Here is a 15,769-nt window from a genome sequence, read left to right as displayed (position 1 = left end):
CTATGGCTATGGAGTCCGAGTATGCATTTTGGAGACGAGTGCGTTCGAACGTTGCACTAACACAGATAGGTTTCTGGCTACGGTGGGTGAGGAAAGAGCCAGAACTGGGAAGGTATAGGCCTAAAGACAGTCGCGGCGTTTGCCAGGTGTAAACACGGGAAACCATGAAAAAGAAATAACGTCCTGAGGGCTGCCGACGTGGGCCTATACTGCGTAGCCAATTCGTTCGCTGATTATATTATTATTATTATTATTATTATTATTATTATTATTATTATTATTATTATTACCGACACTATGAAGCCTCCTTAAAAAGAATCCTCCTCGCTCCAGCTACTACTACTACTATTAGCATCACTAGGATACACACGTTTAATTTTGCATTGAAATCAGGTTGGAAATGAACACATTATTTACAAAACAATGAGTAATGTACAGATTACTCCAAGGTCTGGCGCGTAGGAATACCCCCATAGTCTCCAAGAACACAAAACAAACTTCGTATCAACGGCCACTAAAAATTTCATTACACTTAACACTGCTTTGCAACTGCATTACACACACACACACACCCGTTACATAATGAATTCAAGCGTTCTCAAATTATCCCCATGTGCTCCACGTAGCGAAGTAATAATGCGCATACTTACAGTCTAATACACAGTTGTATGGTTTCCGGCACATTCACTCACACACACACACACATATCGAACTTACCGAGCCTTTCCGTGTTAGTCCACGCCTTCTTCCGGACAGCACACAACTGCTTAAACAACGAACTGCACTCCCGACTCCCTCGACACAACTGTTTACACCCGTGCAGCGTGGCGATGCAGACCTCTGCCAGCTAGTGTCGTCACGGCAGCACAAGCAACTACGGATTTTGTCTCGCTCAACGTTCCAGGCAAAAGATTTTAGTGAATCATTCGTCAGAGTATGGAACACAGAAACTTTCACTTTTACAAAATATCTCGATCGAACAGCTCGATGTTACTGCGTGAAGTGTGCTCCGGCTTGATTCATGCATTCTACGATGGCCGGCCCACACGAAGCCACGAGGATTCACGAGCTTTTACCCGCCAGTTTTCGTGAGCCAATGCAACCACTATCGGCGCTCGCTCATACATTCATCCATTTGCTGCTAACCTCAGGGCGGGATAGCCCTGCCAAGCCCCGTGTAGCAAACAGGTGGGGAACAGTTGAGCAGCGGAATCCGGAAGTCTTTCTGTTACTGGAGGGGAGGAATAGTATTCACTGTTGCCAATTTATTATTATTATTATTATTATTATTATTATTATTATTATTATTATTATTATTATTATTATTATTATTATTATTATTATTATTGTCGTTAAGGACATATTTAGAACATATTACTCTGTCTGTTAAAAAACCTTCATTTTTACTAATCATTCACCTAATAGGCCTATAACCTCTAAGTTTTCCAGTCGTCCGCCTCTGTGGTGTAATGGTTAGTGTGATTAGCTGCCACCCCCGGAGGCCCGGGTTCGATTCCCGGTATGAGGGCTGGAACGGGGTCCACTCAGCCTCGGGAGGTCAACTGAGTGGAGGGGGTTCGATTCCCACCTCAGCCATCCTCGAGGTGGTTTTCCGTGGTTTCCTACTTCTCCTCCAGTCAAATGCCGGGATGGTACCTAACTCCAGGCCACGGCTGCGTCCTTCCCTTCCACCCCCCTGTGGGTGAGGGGCGGTAGAATAACACCCACGGTATCCCCTGCCTGTCATAAGAGGCGACTAAAAGGGGCCCCAGGGGCTCTGAACATTGGAGCGTAGGTTGGCGGCCATGGGGCCTTAGCTGAGTCCTGGCATTGTTTCCGCTTACTTGTGATAGGCTCCTCAATTGCATCTATCCTATCCGACCTCTCTTGGTCAACTCTTGTTCTTTTCCGACCCCGACGGTATTAGAGCACTCGAGGCCTAGGAAGTCTTTCATTTTCAAGCCCTTCGTGGCCCTTGTCTTCCTTTGGCCAATACCTTCGTTTTTTCGAAGTGTCGGATCCCTTCCAATTTTTCTCTCTAGTATTACATAGAGGATAGTTGCCTAGTTGTACTTCCTCTTAAAACAATAATCACCACCACCACCTCTCTTCCTTCCCTTCTTCCCATTGCCCCATAGGGCCCCTGTTGAGCATAGCAGGTGAGGCCACCTGGGCGAGGTACTGGTCCTCCTACCCGGTTGTATCCCCCGAACTCACCACAAAGTCTCACGCTCCAGGACACAGCCCTTGAGGCGCTACTAGTACGTACTTGAAAGAGGAAACAGTATATTAATAATAGAATTGAAGGTTTCGTTCTACTCTTTCACGGTTTTCGGAGACACCGAGTTGCCAGAATTTTAACCCGCAGTTCTTTTACGTGCCAGTAAATCTACCAACACGAGGCTGACGTATTTGAGCACCTTGAAATACCACCAGATTGAGCTAGGATCGAACCTGCCAAGTTGGGGTCCGAAGGGCAGCGCCTCAACCATCTGAGTCACTCAGTCCGGCCCCTGTATGTAGAATATTGTTGACGTTCGGTAAACTCGCTACTGATGACGTTGGGTAAACTCGCAACTGATTATGAATGGGTGATATGAACAAGTGAAAAAAGTCGATATAAAGTTACAGTTCCGTATTCAATTGATAAAGCAATGATCAACAGTTTTCCAAGCTGAACTTTGGGCCATAAAGTCAGCACTTCAGTGATGTCAAGATAACAAAAAAGTACAAATGAACTCAATAAATGATAAATACAATATGAGCCCAATAGTTGCTGACAATAACTCAGCAAGGCTTCCGCGCCTGTCTCTCCTGCGTTCATGAATACATAGGAGCAATCGGAAACAAAAAATCAGACTTACTAGCAAAATAAGCAGCGAAATCTCCAATGAAATTTCTAACAACAGAGCTCCAATATGTTACCTGAAGAGAAAGATTAAAGAACACACAACTCCTCAGTGAAATAACATCTAGACTGCAGCACTGAAAAGGCCCATTATGAGAAAAATATTATTTCTCGAGATCCAGCATCGACTTCAGTTCAGTACAAAATACTTTTTTTTTTTTTTTTTTTTTTTGCTATTGGCTTTACGTCGCACCGACACAGATATGTCTTATGGCGACGATGGAATAGGAAAGGCCTTGGAGTTGGAAGGAAGCGGCCGTGGCCTTAATTAAGGTACAGCCCCAGCATTTGCCTGGTGTGAAAATGGGAAACCATGGAAAACCATCTTCAGGGCTGCCGACAGTGGGGCTCGAACCCACGATCTCCCGGATGCAAGCTCACAGCCGCGCGCACACAAAATACTTGTGCCAAACTTCGTGCTTACTCAATTCTTACCCGATCATGGTACATTTAAGTCAAATTTTGAGCAAATTAAGATCATTGTTCCAGATGATTATTCATGCATTTGTGTGTCCCCTATTTATGAAGGTCCTGTATTTGGAAGAGCAAGACTACTAGACTGGCACCTGAACTACGGTATTTTGAAAATGAACTGGGAAAACCTCTATATAACATATAAAACCATGCTGCTATTCTCATTTTCTAACATTCATTCATCAAATTCTTATAAGCTTTCACTAAAATGTTTCATCTGTGGCGAATCTTATCTAATTGATAATTATAGCCCTAATATATCATGCAAAACAAGGTTATTTATTTATTGTACAACCTTCCTGCAACAGCTGCGGGTTGCCCAAGGACAAAGAGTACCTGTATAATAATAGATATAGATGAAAGGCAGGGGCGGCTTTTCAGGTGAAGTAGGTGAAGTGCCACTTCACCACTTATTTTTACCATAATTAATTACTTAAATTTATTTTTCTTATGACATTTGTTGGTTTTACGGAAAGAAAATGTTTTATTGTACGGCGTTTGGAGCACCAAGAGCTCGCATCACTTGATGAGACACGACGCGCAGGTCACCTACGGGTGTCAAATCAAAAGACCTGCACTTGGCGAGCCGAACATGTCCTCGGACACTCCCGGCACTAAAAGCCATACGCCATTTCATTTCATTTACTTGATGAGAACCAGGGGAACTCATGAAAGTGCCAGCTGTCGGCTACAGTACGGTGCGTGAGACTGAGTGAAGACGAGAGATTCCGCAGTTGCCTCTACCTCCCAAGTGCTCCCTCCTAGCGCTTGGCCTTGGCGGTTGCCATGACAACCGTGACGTCACCCGCGTACCTTCCACATAGCAGAATGTGCAAGTGAAGTCGTCGGAGGATCGGAATGTTTCGTCTTCCGTGCGTCGTCCTGTGTGAAGAACGAGTACTTATGCATAGTGCTTCATTCGTAGTGTTGTGCTGTTTTATTTAAACATGTATTCTATTTATGACATAGTGTGTATTTTATTATAAACACCATTTTCACGTTGGAGAAACGATCAGAATGAAGTTCTACGTTTTGATCGCCCTACTGAATCACTGCAGATTTGTACTACAAAAGAAGTGAAACATTCCGGTAAATCTTACAATCTTAGTTTCAAACGATCGTGGTTTAAGGAATTTCCATGGTTGTGCTCCTTTCCAGCTCTACAGAAGTTGTTCTGTTGGGCCCGCTTGCCTTTTATCAATAAAAATAACGTTTGGAATAAAGGATTTTCAGCCCTTTTGAACATAACACGTTCTTCACATAAGCACTCAGACTCTGCAGAACTTATAATATGGCAGCTAGATTTGAAGACTTTGGAAGCAAACCAAAATACGATCTCTGATGTCGTGAAGGAAAATGCCAGACTGTATATTGTAACTGTACAGTCCAATAAAAATATACATTTAAATAGGCTTTTCCTTCAGTTGGTAATTGATGCAGTGCTATATTTAAGTAAGCAAGAACTAGCTTTTCGTGGTCATGACGAAACATTAAATTCATTAAATCGTGGTCACGTCACAAGTACGAGGTACGAGTACAAAACAACCAAAAACAACACCTAATTCCTAAATCTTGTACGCCTCTGTGGTGTAGTGGTTAGTGTGATTAGCTGCCACCCCGGAGGCCCGGGTTCGATTCCCTACTCTGCCACGAAATTTGAAAAGTGATACGAGGGCTGAAACGGGGTCCACTCACCTCGGGAGGTCAACTGAGTAGAAGTGGGCTCGATTTCCACCTCAGCCATCCTGGAAGTGGTTTTCCGTGGTTTACCACTTCTCCTCCAGGCAAATGCCGGGATGGTACCTAACTTAAGGGCACGGCCGCTTCCTTCCCTCGTCCTAGCCTATCAATTCCCATCCCTGTTCAGCATAGTAGGTGAGGCCGCTTGGGCGAGGTGCTGGTCATTCTCCCTGGTTGTATCCCCGACCCAATGTCTCACGCTCCAGGATACTTCCCTTGGGGCGGTAGAGGTGGGATCCCTCGCTGAGTCCGAGGGAAAAACCAACCCTGGAGGGTAAGCAAATAATGTCGCTTGAAACCGAACGGGTTATAGCTCTTCACCATACTTTACAGCCACGAGCCGCCGCTGAGAACGGATTAACCCTGCAAGAGTTAGCATGAAGTTACAAAAGAGTAGGCAAAAGACTGAGGTACGTCAAACATTTATCTGAGGTTCTTGAAGATCATGTTGGAATTCTTGAGAGTAGTAATGACGATGTTATAGGGCTTGGATGAACTTTCTATTCAGCCCAAAGTTATTGCAAAAGTTGACAAAACATTTAGTTATGGTTCCTCGAGCACCTAACACAGGGCCTCTCAACCGCCCAAAATCTCACGCGTGCAAACTGCGGCGCAGAGTTCCTGTGCACAGTGCATCGGTCACACTCGGCTCGGACCAACGCTTCGTCTCTGGGCTACTCGGCTAAGCTCGGCTCAACTCGGCTCGGATTTAGAGCGCTACGGAGCAAGTGAGGACGAGGAAGACAGGGTGAGCGAGCGAGACAGGCGTGGGAAAAGAGAGAGACAGCGCTATTGCTCCAAATCGAGGAGTGGGGGTCTGCACTCTGGTCAACCAAGCGAAGTCGTCTTTTGCACCGTGCACAGTGCATGCACTCTGAGAGGCCCTGACGTAACATCAAGCCAATTACAGAGATGGATGACAGCTTGTACTTTTGCTTATAGAAGTCCACCATTTCTTCATAAATTCTTCCTTTTTCCGTATCAACCCCTTCTGGCTGGTTTACGTTAGTCTCAAAGCTCAATGTATAATATAACTATTTATAATAGTTTACTTAAATCCGCCTTGATCAATACACTCATTAAATGAAAGAAACATTATTAATTAAACCATACATGTTTCGGGAAATCTCAACCATTCCCTTCATCAGTGGTTAGATCAAAGAATAACACAATATGACACAATCTTTTGTTTTACAATTTGAAGGAGTATTGTGTCCCAATACATCATATAAAAATAATAATGTCAAAGCGTCGGTTGCTGCCACAGTTGGAGAGACCGTGTACTCCTTCATAGACATTAGGCTCCTTTCACACGATCCACTTGCTTTCCACACCACGCCACTTCTCAGACGCACTGTTTTTCCTTGCTGTCCACTTCCGGCAACTTGCCAGCAACTTCTTGTCCCCACCACATCTTCTGCGTCTCAGTTTGATTTTGGACCATGGACGCGAAAGTTATCCTCAGGATTTATATTCTTACGAAAAGAAGACTGTGGAGAAAGAAGAGTTCTAGGGTTCATTGGGTCCATCCATTGAATTCTAATCACCTAGAACGAGGAGCTCATCGTTTTCTTCTAGATGAACGTACCAGTCATCCAAAAATTTTCCTTAATTACTTTCGTATGAATGGGAATTAATTTGATGAATTGTTGTCAATCCTTGAAGCGAGTTTACAGCGTCAGGACACCAACATGAGAACACGCATTCCACCGATATTTTGAGACAAAAGCTTCGACCTTGTGATGCACACAACGTTGACCGTCTGAACGACTGATTCAATGAGCTACCAGTATGGTCTTGCTACCTATACCTAACTTCTGTAAATAAAACACTGTTAGTTCTCACGAGTAAGAAAATGTTATTATGTAATTTAATTGGAAGCTATTCTTTTGAAATAAAGACTGCTAAAACCTTTATTAATTATTTTTACAATGACCTAATATTGAATACATACTTAACATGCTAGTATGCCTCTTCATTGACGCGTAGGCTATCCATGACAGCTGTTGGCGGAACTGTGGAAGATCAAACCATCCTTCGGGCTGAATACCCAACATCCATACAGTCAGCATATAACACATACAATATTATTGTACTTACCAACTTCCCTCTTTTCGGAGTCGTCCAGTTTGTCAAAACACTTCTTGGGAAACTTCAGTCCACATTTCAAGTTTTTTAAAAAATTATTTGAATAGTCTGTCGTTCGTAAACCCCACAGACAAGGTCGATTTTGTATTTCTGTTATTAATCTTTCAGCATCTATGAATGGAACCGACATTTTGAAACAAAAAACTTCGAACTTGTGGCGCACACAATGTTGACCGTCTGGGCGAACTAATCTGATTTAGTGAGTTTGCAGTAGCCAAGAGTGGAAGACACTTCAGGCCGGTTGACAGCACCCTGGTAGAGTGGAGTGGGTAGAAAGCAGTGGATCGTGTGAAAGGAGTCTTATAACATTGTCCTCTCAAAGCGCTAGCTATCATCGATCTGGCTACAATATGGCATGAGGTGATGAGGTGCGTATAAATCACCATGTGGACAGGCTCCCAGGACGTGTGAAAAAGTGTCGAACACTTTGTGAAAATCAGCGGCGGCCCGTGTACAAGAGCTCAAGTACACGTTAACGCCCAGTATTTGGAACTGGAACCCATGTTACCCTTATATTACTCTATATCTAACTGATTAATTAGAATTCTAGATCGCCGGGCTGAGTGGCTCAGACGGTTAAGGCGCTGGCCTTCTAACCCCAACTTGGCAGGTTCGATCCTGGCTCAGTCCGGTGGTATTTGAAGGTGCTCAAATACGACAGCCCCGTGTCGGTAGATTTACTGGCACGTTAAAGAACTCCTGCGGGACTAAATTCCGGCACCTCGGCGTCTCCGAAGACCTTAAAAAGTAGTTAGTGGGACGTAAAGCAAATAACATTATTATTATTAGAATTCTAGATCTGCCGCATTTTAAATTTGCCGGGTTCTACGCTTCAAACTTCCAGCACATGCATGTGCACATCGGTCTTGTGCTCTCGCTCTTGTAGGTTTAACGCATGCGTGAGTGATGGTGACACCATATCTTACGGAGGTGTTACTGTATGGAAAGTGCACACTTTCAATGTGCTACTGTAACCAAACCCCTTACTGGATGGTGCTGCCATCTCTACGGATTTTGTGCCAACTCATGCTTCTTTGAAAAGTGGGAGTCTTGGTTTAGACTTCAGTATACGTCAATATTCTACTCTTTGGTATCCCGCGGTCTTTCAGCTGGTGAAGACTAGTTTCAGTTACTGTTATTGTGTAGTGTATCATTGTGTATGTACTGGCTTCGAAAAAGTGCAGAGTAATCGTGTTTGTCAATTATTAAAAAGTGATAACTTTGCATACCAACCTGCGAAGTTGGTCGAGTAACGAGCGTTTTACTTAATACTTTATTGAAAATGAAAACCTACAACCTGTTTTCCAGTCACTGACCGGGTCAGGGATGTAATGAATGAAGTAGATATAGGCTGTTAGTACGATGGGGTCGCCACTCCCAAAGTGATTTATTAATGACTGATAGATGCTATGAAATGAGAATGGAGAGTATTGCTGGAATGAAAGATGACAGGGAGAACCGGAGTACCCGGAGAAAAACCTGTCCCGCCTCCGCTTTGTCCAGCACAAATCTCACATGGAGTGACCGGGATTTGAACCACGGTATACAGCGGTGAGAGGCCGACGCGCTGCCGTCTGAGCCACGGAGGCACTTAATACTTTATTACTAGTGTTAAATTTTGTGAACACTTACTGGTGGTAACGCCGACAGAGGCTGTTGGCCTGCGATCTACCAGGTACAGTACGCACAGCAGAGACATTGGCATTCATTTTTATTGCCTCACGCCATTCATTGCAAGACAAACCTTTATGATTGCGAATCCATGTATTCGCTGGAGTATACTGTTTAAATAGTACTACAGCTTTTATACTATTTCGTACTCCAGTTGTCAAAAGCTTTTCTTCTCAATTCGAGTCGAACTTTCTTTGTATCTACAAAACAAAGCCTTTTATCTCGAATAGATCCAGTCTCTGCTCTGTTCAATGCGGCGAGGTTCGTGCTGACTTCTTTACAGAAGTTCCTCGTTGAGTGTAATAGGACGTATTAGAAAAGTGCACAATTTTGGATGCATTAATATGTTGCAGATATATTTCTCATGATGGACGGAAATAAACCAGACCTTTACATTTGATTTCAGCGTATATAATTCATTCGGGACATCCATTTCTGTATAATAATCAACAATACCACAAAGCAAATTTACAAATAAATGCTAGTGTGTAATAAAAGAAATAATGTAGACCTTGGGTTGCCATCAGGCTTGCTGTAAGGGAATGAAAGCTGGGTGGAATCTGCATATGTTATCCATAAGTCAGAACTAACAGACATGAAAGTACGATAATCATAGGAGGTAAAAACCGATGGGAACCGTGGTAGGAGGGTGTTCGGAATGAGGAGATAAAAGCTAAGCTAGGAATTAACTGGATAAATAAAGCGGTACGTAAAACCACCTTCCGTGGTGACGTCACGTGAGGTGAATGTGGGAGTACTGAAAATACTGTATTATTATTGCACCGGAGGTACACCCGCTCCGTGCATTTAAATTAAGCGCCTTTTAGAAGGCCATCTTTAACATGAAAAATGAAACTAATTTCCGAAAAAGTTTGAACATTCATCGACAGATGTCTATAGTATCAACGTATGTGCTCCCTCTCATGAGAGGATGGACAATTAATTTTCAAGAGAAATTTTGTAAACATTGGTTTCCTAAACTGTGTTGTTTGTAGATTTTTTGTGGTATTTTAAGGTTATCAGCACTTCTATCTCTTCCCGCCAGCTTAAAATTTAGCTAATAGGAAATTTTGTACATTTATTTAAGTAACCAACCAGGGTTTTTGATATGTATTAGACTATCCAATGGAAATTGTGGGTTCGACAGGGCATCGGCGCAGAGACATCTGGAACTTTCCTCTCGGCTATAAAAGCTGGGACCGTTTGAGCCATGCTGTATTTCGATCACTCCAGTCCAGCAGCAGAGTGTGTTAGTAGAGGAGGCAGGGGAGGGCTTGCCTCGTCCATCTCCGGAAGGTTCACCAGCTCAAGGTAATGGCAGTCATATTTTGATCATGTAACAATCTCAGAAAGTTAACTCGAGTGGAAATTTCAAAATTCTTTCTTAATGTAATCCGGCCATGTAAATTCTACATCAGGTTTAAGATCTTAATTTAACTTAGGGAATAAAAAGTGGGAGAAGCCGCCGTGGCTCAGGCGGCAGCGCGCCGGCCTCTCACCGCTGTATACCGTGGATCAAATCCCGGTCACTCCATGTGAGAGTTGTACTGGACAAAGCGGAGGCAGGACAGGTTTTTCTCCGAATACTCCGGTTTTCCCTGGCATCTTTAATTCCAGCAACACTCTCCATTTACATTTCATCTGTCAGCCATTTATCATTGCTTCTTAGGGGTGCGACAGGCTTCGGCAGCCGGCACAATTCCTATCCTCGCCGCTAGATGGGGCTTCATTCGGTCGAACGGCCGGAAACAGGCTGTGGATTTTCGTTTAATTTTCATTATTGTTATTATTATTATTATTATTATTATTATTATTATTATTATTATTATTATTATTATTATTATTATTATTATTATTACACGTCTCACCAACTTAGACAGGTCTTTTGGCGGCGAAAGGATAGGGAAGGGCTAGGACTGGGAAGAAAGTAACAGAGATCTAATTAGGGGACAGCCCCAGCATTTATCTGACGTGTAAATGGGAAACTACGGAGAGCTGTCTTCAGGGCTACCGATAGTAAGGTTAGAAGCTACTATTTCCCGAATGCTAGCCAACAGCTACGCGGTCCGATACACTCAGCCCACTCGCTCTATATTATTATTATTATTATTATTATTATTATTATTATTATTATTATTATTGAAACATGCGAATTACTGCCTTGTAGGTTGAACTGATATTAATTTCTTCTTCCACGAAAACACAATTAGAGCAGTTGGACGTTTGTTACTCAGGCTACTTCGGGATCTTGAAGCAAATTCCAAGATCATTTCTTTGGGTCGAATATTTTCGATAAATTATGTAATGAGAGCATTACGAGAAAATAAGTCGTAGCATCAGTGAGGAAGAAAATTAATAATTGGTAGGTGACTCACTATTTCCCGACGTTTGGTCTGTATATAGGAGTGGTGGAGGATTATTACCTGTTCGAGCGTGGGAGGTAGCAAGTACGTCAGAGCCCCTTTCACAACCGACAGACAATAACTAAGGTCGCTAGCTTCCAGAGAGCTTTGTACCATGAAGCCTTCCTTCACTCAATAACAAGAGGATTTTTTTTTTTCACATAAATATGTCTTAAAGCTGGGGTCATCCGAAAATGTGTGTAACGGAACAGTGTCATGTAACAAAATGTACGCCGCGATGTTACCTAGCAACAAAACCTTGAGAGCTGCACAGGCCATGGATCTGTATGTCATGGCCATCCATCAGTACTTCACATTACAGCCTGCACGGTTGCTAGGTAACATCGCGTCACACATTTTATTGAAAGACATATTTATGATCATTTGATTTTCCCAAGGGAAATGTATTACTCGCGAAACTTTTAGTGATACGTGGAATCCCTAGTGCTGAATCGATAGTCCTCGGCAATCTTCGAGATTCGTATTGGCAACCTTTGACACACAAACTATGAATCGCCATGAGACATCTGACGTACTCTTTATGTACTAGTACTGTTGTTGTTTACGCAGCAAACCCAAAATATAAAATTCATGCTAGGAACAAGATTCGCATAGAGAAATGTTTTATGTGTGTGTGTGAGACACAGTTGTTGGCTTGTTCGGTTCCATGGATAAATGGTTAACGTGCTGGCCTTTGGCCGCAGGGGTCCCGGGTTCGATTCCCGGCAGGGTCGGGAATTTTAACCATCATTGGTTAATTTTCCTGGCACGGGGGTTGGGTGTATGTGTTGTCTTCATCATCATTATTTCATCCTCATCACGACGCGTAGGTCACCTACGGCCGTCAAATCAAAAGACCTGCACCTGGCGAGCCAAATCCGTCCTGGGATCTCCCGGCACTAAAAGCCATACGCCATTTCATTTCAGTTGTTGGCTTAAGGTAATACAGTAAACGTTTAGAAAATACCTATCGATCGATCATACTACTGATTCAATTCAGATTTCATTTCCATTCAGTTGGCAGTATTACCGGAACCGGGCTAGCTCCCTCCTCAGTCGTCTTCCCGTACAAAGAATTATCACTAAAAGTTTCGCGAGTAATAATAACTTGTATGCTCGACGATCCCGAAATATAAATATTATATGCCAGAAAACTGAATCTTAATGAGGTTCATTATAACTCACGTTTCATTATGATACAGATACATTCAGGGTTCAGATTTTCATTATGTAACAGGTTCTTCCCGCCTCTGTGGTGTAGTGGTTTGTGTGATTAGCTGCCACCCCCGGAGGTCCGGGTTCGATTCCCGGCTCTGCCACGAAATTTGAAAAGTGTTACGAGGGCTGGAACGGGGTCCACTCAGCCTCGGGAGGTCAAATGAGTAGAGGTGGGTTCGATTCCCACCTCAGCCATCCTGGAAGTGGTTTTCTGTAGTTTCCCACTTCTCCTCTAGGCAAATGCCGGGATGGTACCTAACGTAAGGCCACGGCCGCTTCCTTCCCTCTTCCTTGTCTATCCCTTCCAATCTTCCCATCCTCCCGCAAGGCCCCTGTTCAGCATAGCAGGTGAGGCCGCCTGGGTGAGGTACTGGTCAACCTCCCCAGTTGTATCCCCCGACCCAGAGTCTGAAGCTCCAGGACATTGCCCTTGAGGCGGTAAAGGTGGTATCCCTCGCTGAGTCTGAGGGAAAAGCCAACCCTGGAGCCTGGAGGGTAAGCAGATTAAGAAAGAAAGGAAAAAAAATAATGAAAGAAACAGGTTCGTCACCAATCAGTGTTCAGATTTTCATTATGATACAACTGTTTGACCAATTAGGTAAGGATAGCATCGCACCTGCGCTCAACACACTATCTTCGCACTTGTTTCCAAAATCAAACATGTCGGACACACATATGCACCTTCTACTTCCAATATTCCACAACCACACGGGACATTCCCGCAAATTCACTTCACCAATTGTACAATAAACAATTTTTATTTGAAACAAAGCTAGGTTATGATAACCTTCTATCAACGTTATGAAAACATATGACATTGGCAAGGTCTCTGATCCACTCACGGAAAATCAATAACCCAGCGTATACGCTCTGCTCAGTAAACTCAACTGTCAAGCGTAATCTCGACAGAAATTTATGAATATTTTTAAAAAAATGGAGTTATAAGTATCGTCGAGCATAAACTATTAAGACATAAATATGTCTTACAGCTGCGGGTGGGGGGATCTGAAATTGTACGAAACGTATAACGCTAGGTTACCTAGCAGTCTTGCAGACTATATTTAGAGCCCTGCATGAATGCGGATATTCGCGGACTTACCCGCGGATATCCGCGAATCTAGTGTCTTGGCGAATACAAACTGTATGGCAGTACGGATAATTTTCCTGATCATTTCTAAATAATGCCGTTTATTGATTTATTGTTTTTGCTTGTGGTTAGGCGACCCTTGACATTGGTATGGGAGAATAGACATATCTAAAGAACCTTGAAACCATAAAGCCGTAAATCTGATCTAAGCCTAACTGGCTTCTGCCCGCAATTAATGGAAGGAAGAAACAAAGGTCAATACGTCGGTAGTTGTCGCAAGAGAAAATCCCTCATACACCTGCGACTGTAGGGGTTCTGGTGCCAGGTGTCAGGCCTATTGTATTATGTTAACAGATCTATCCGTTTCAATAACTTGGGTGTAATATACTGTAGTTAATATTTAATGTATCCGCGGATAACCATGTTGCGGATGTCAATAAGCGTTCGCGGATGCAGATGCGGGTGCGGATATTATTTTGTATATCCGCGCAGGGCTCTAACTATATAGTCTTGTTATGGCTGGCGGTCGTTTGAAATTAACGACACGTGTGACGCGGTGTTACCTAGCAACCGTTGATGGATGGCTATTGCCGAGAGACATATAAGATATATTTATGATCATTTGATTTTCCCAAAGGGAATGTTGATACCCTTTTCTTTATTCTATATACAGTAGGTATAAATGTCGTCGTATTTTAAACTGATTCCACAGCCTTTGACTGACGTTTCGTCTAGGTCACGTCACCGAAGAATCGCGGTGATTGCAGCGACAATTTATATCGTATTTTAAGTGCTTTTTTTTTCTACAATCTCTCATGCAATTTTTTCTTTCTTAATCCGTTTACCCTCCAGGTTTGGCTTTTTCCTAGGACTCAGCGAGGGATCTCACCTCTACGCCCCCAAGCAGCGTGGAGCGTGAGACTTTATGGGTCGGGGATACAACTTGAGATGAGGACCAGTACCTCGCCCAGACAGTCTCATATGCTATGCTGAACAGGGGAATTGTGGAGGATGAGAAGAGCAGAGGGAATAAACAAGGAAGAGGGAAGGAAGTGGCCGTAGCCTTGAGTTAGGTCATCCCGGCATTTGCCTTGAGGACAAGTAGGAAACCACGGAAAACTATTTCGAGGATGGCTGAGGTGGGAATCGACCCCTCTCTACTCATTTGACCTCCCGAGGCTGAGTGGACCCCGTTCCAGCCCTCGTACTATTTTTCAAATTTCGTGGCAGTGCCGGGAATCCAATCTGGGCCTCCGGGGGTGGCAGGTAATCACACTAACCATTACACTACAGAAGCGGACTTCATGGAAATATTGGGATAATATCATATTTCTAGACCCTGGGCGTGTATTCCATTCGTTGCTCACTACCGAACACACAAACTCTCCTTTCGCTAATCCTAGCAATACAAAATAACGAGCAGTTAAAATTCCAAAGAGGTCGATGACCAGAGATGTCCAGAGTCCATAACATATCGACGATAGCAAACAAAACACGGACAAACAATACCCATGACGTCTTTCCAAGTTACTATTGTGTTGATATTTTCTCTTTTCCCATACAGCAGGGAGAACAATCGTAACTGATCGTGATTTCACAATCACGGTGTTTTCTTCATCGAAAACGTCATACCATTAGTATGATTATGACGATTATTATTATTATTCATTACATTTCGGCCAGCTTTGCACCACAACCCTTTGGTCACACGGTCAACGTTTCCTGCTGTCCATGAATCATTTGAAAGCACGCGAATTTATGACGTTATTTTCTTTAAAATATCCTTTAGTAGTTTTTATGCGTTACGCTGCTTTCCAGTATTTTGGAAGATTCTTGGCACCACTGACTAAGGTCACAAAGATTTTGAGGCCGAACACTTGGGTACTTTAGTAGGTCCTTCGCATAACTGATATTTGTACACTTGATGTGGACAGGAACAGTTTTGTTAACTTTCTTTAAAGCAGTCTGATAGGTCGAAGATTTTTTCGTAGAAAATTTCAACCCCCTTTCTCCAATGCAGAAGTGCTTTCGCATAAACTGTATGAAACTAGAAACACACATAATGTGAGGAAAAATATAAAGTAAAAAGATAAATTTTCGTGCACTATTTGCTATCATTGT

The 15,769-nt window shown here is 43.1% G+C and overlaps 1 protein-coding gene across 1 annotated transcript in view; it reads right to left on the bottom strand.

The window, feature by feature from the left end:
* The window catches only part of LOC136857271 (carnitine O-palmitoyltransferase 1, liver isoform), a 336,584-nt gene extending 335,525 nt beyond the window's left edge, over positions 1 to 1,059 (bottom strand). The window contains exon 1 of the mRNA XM_067135788.2: positions 718 to 1,059. The gene's annotated coding sequence lies outside the window, so the exon portion shown is untranslated. The remainder of the gene's footprint in view (positions 1 to 717) is intronic.
* Positions 1,060 to 15,769: the final 14,710 nt, after the last annotated feature.

This window comes from Anabrus simplex, chromosome 1 (genome assembly GCF_040414725.1).
Source record: "Anabrus simplex isolate iqAnaSimp1 chromosome 1, ASM4041472v1, whole genome shotgun sequence".
NCBI classification, from domain to species: Eukaryota; Metazoa; Arthropoda; class Insecta; order Orthoptera; family Tettigoniidae; genus Anabrus; species Anabrus simplex.
This window is presented reverse-complemented; position numbering and strand designations above follow the sequence as displayed.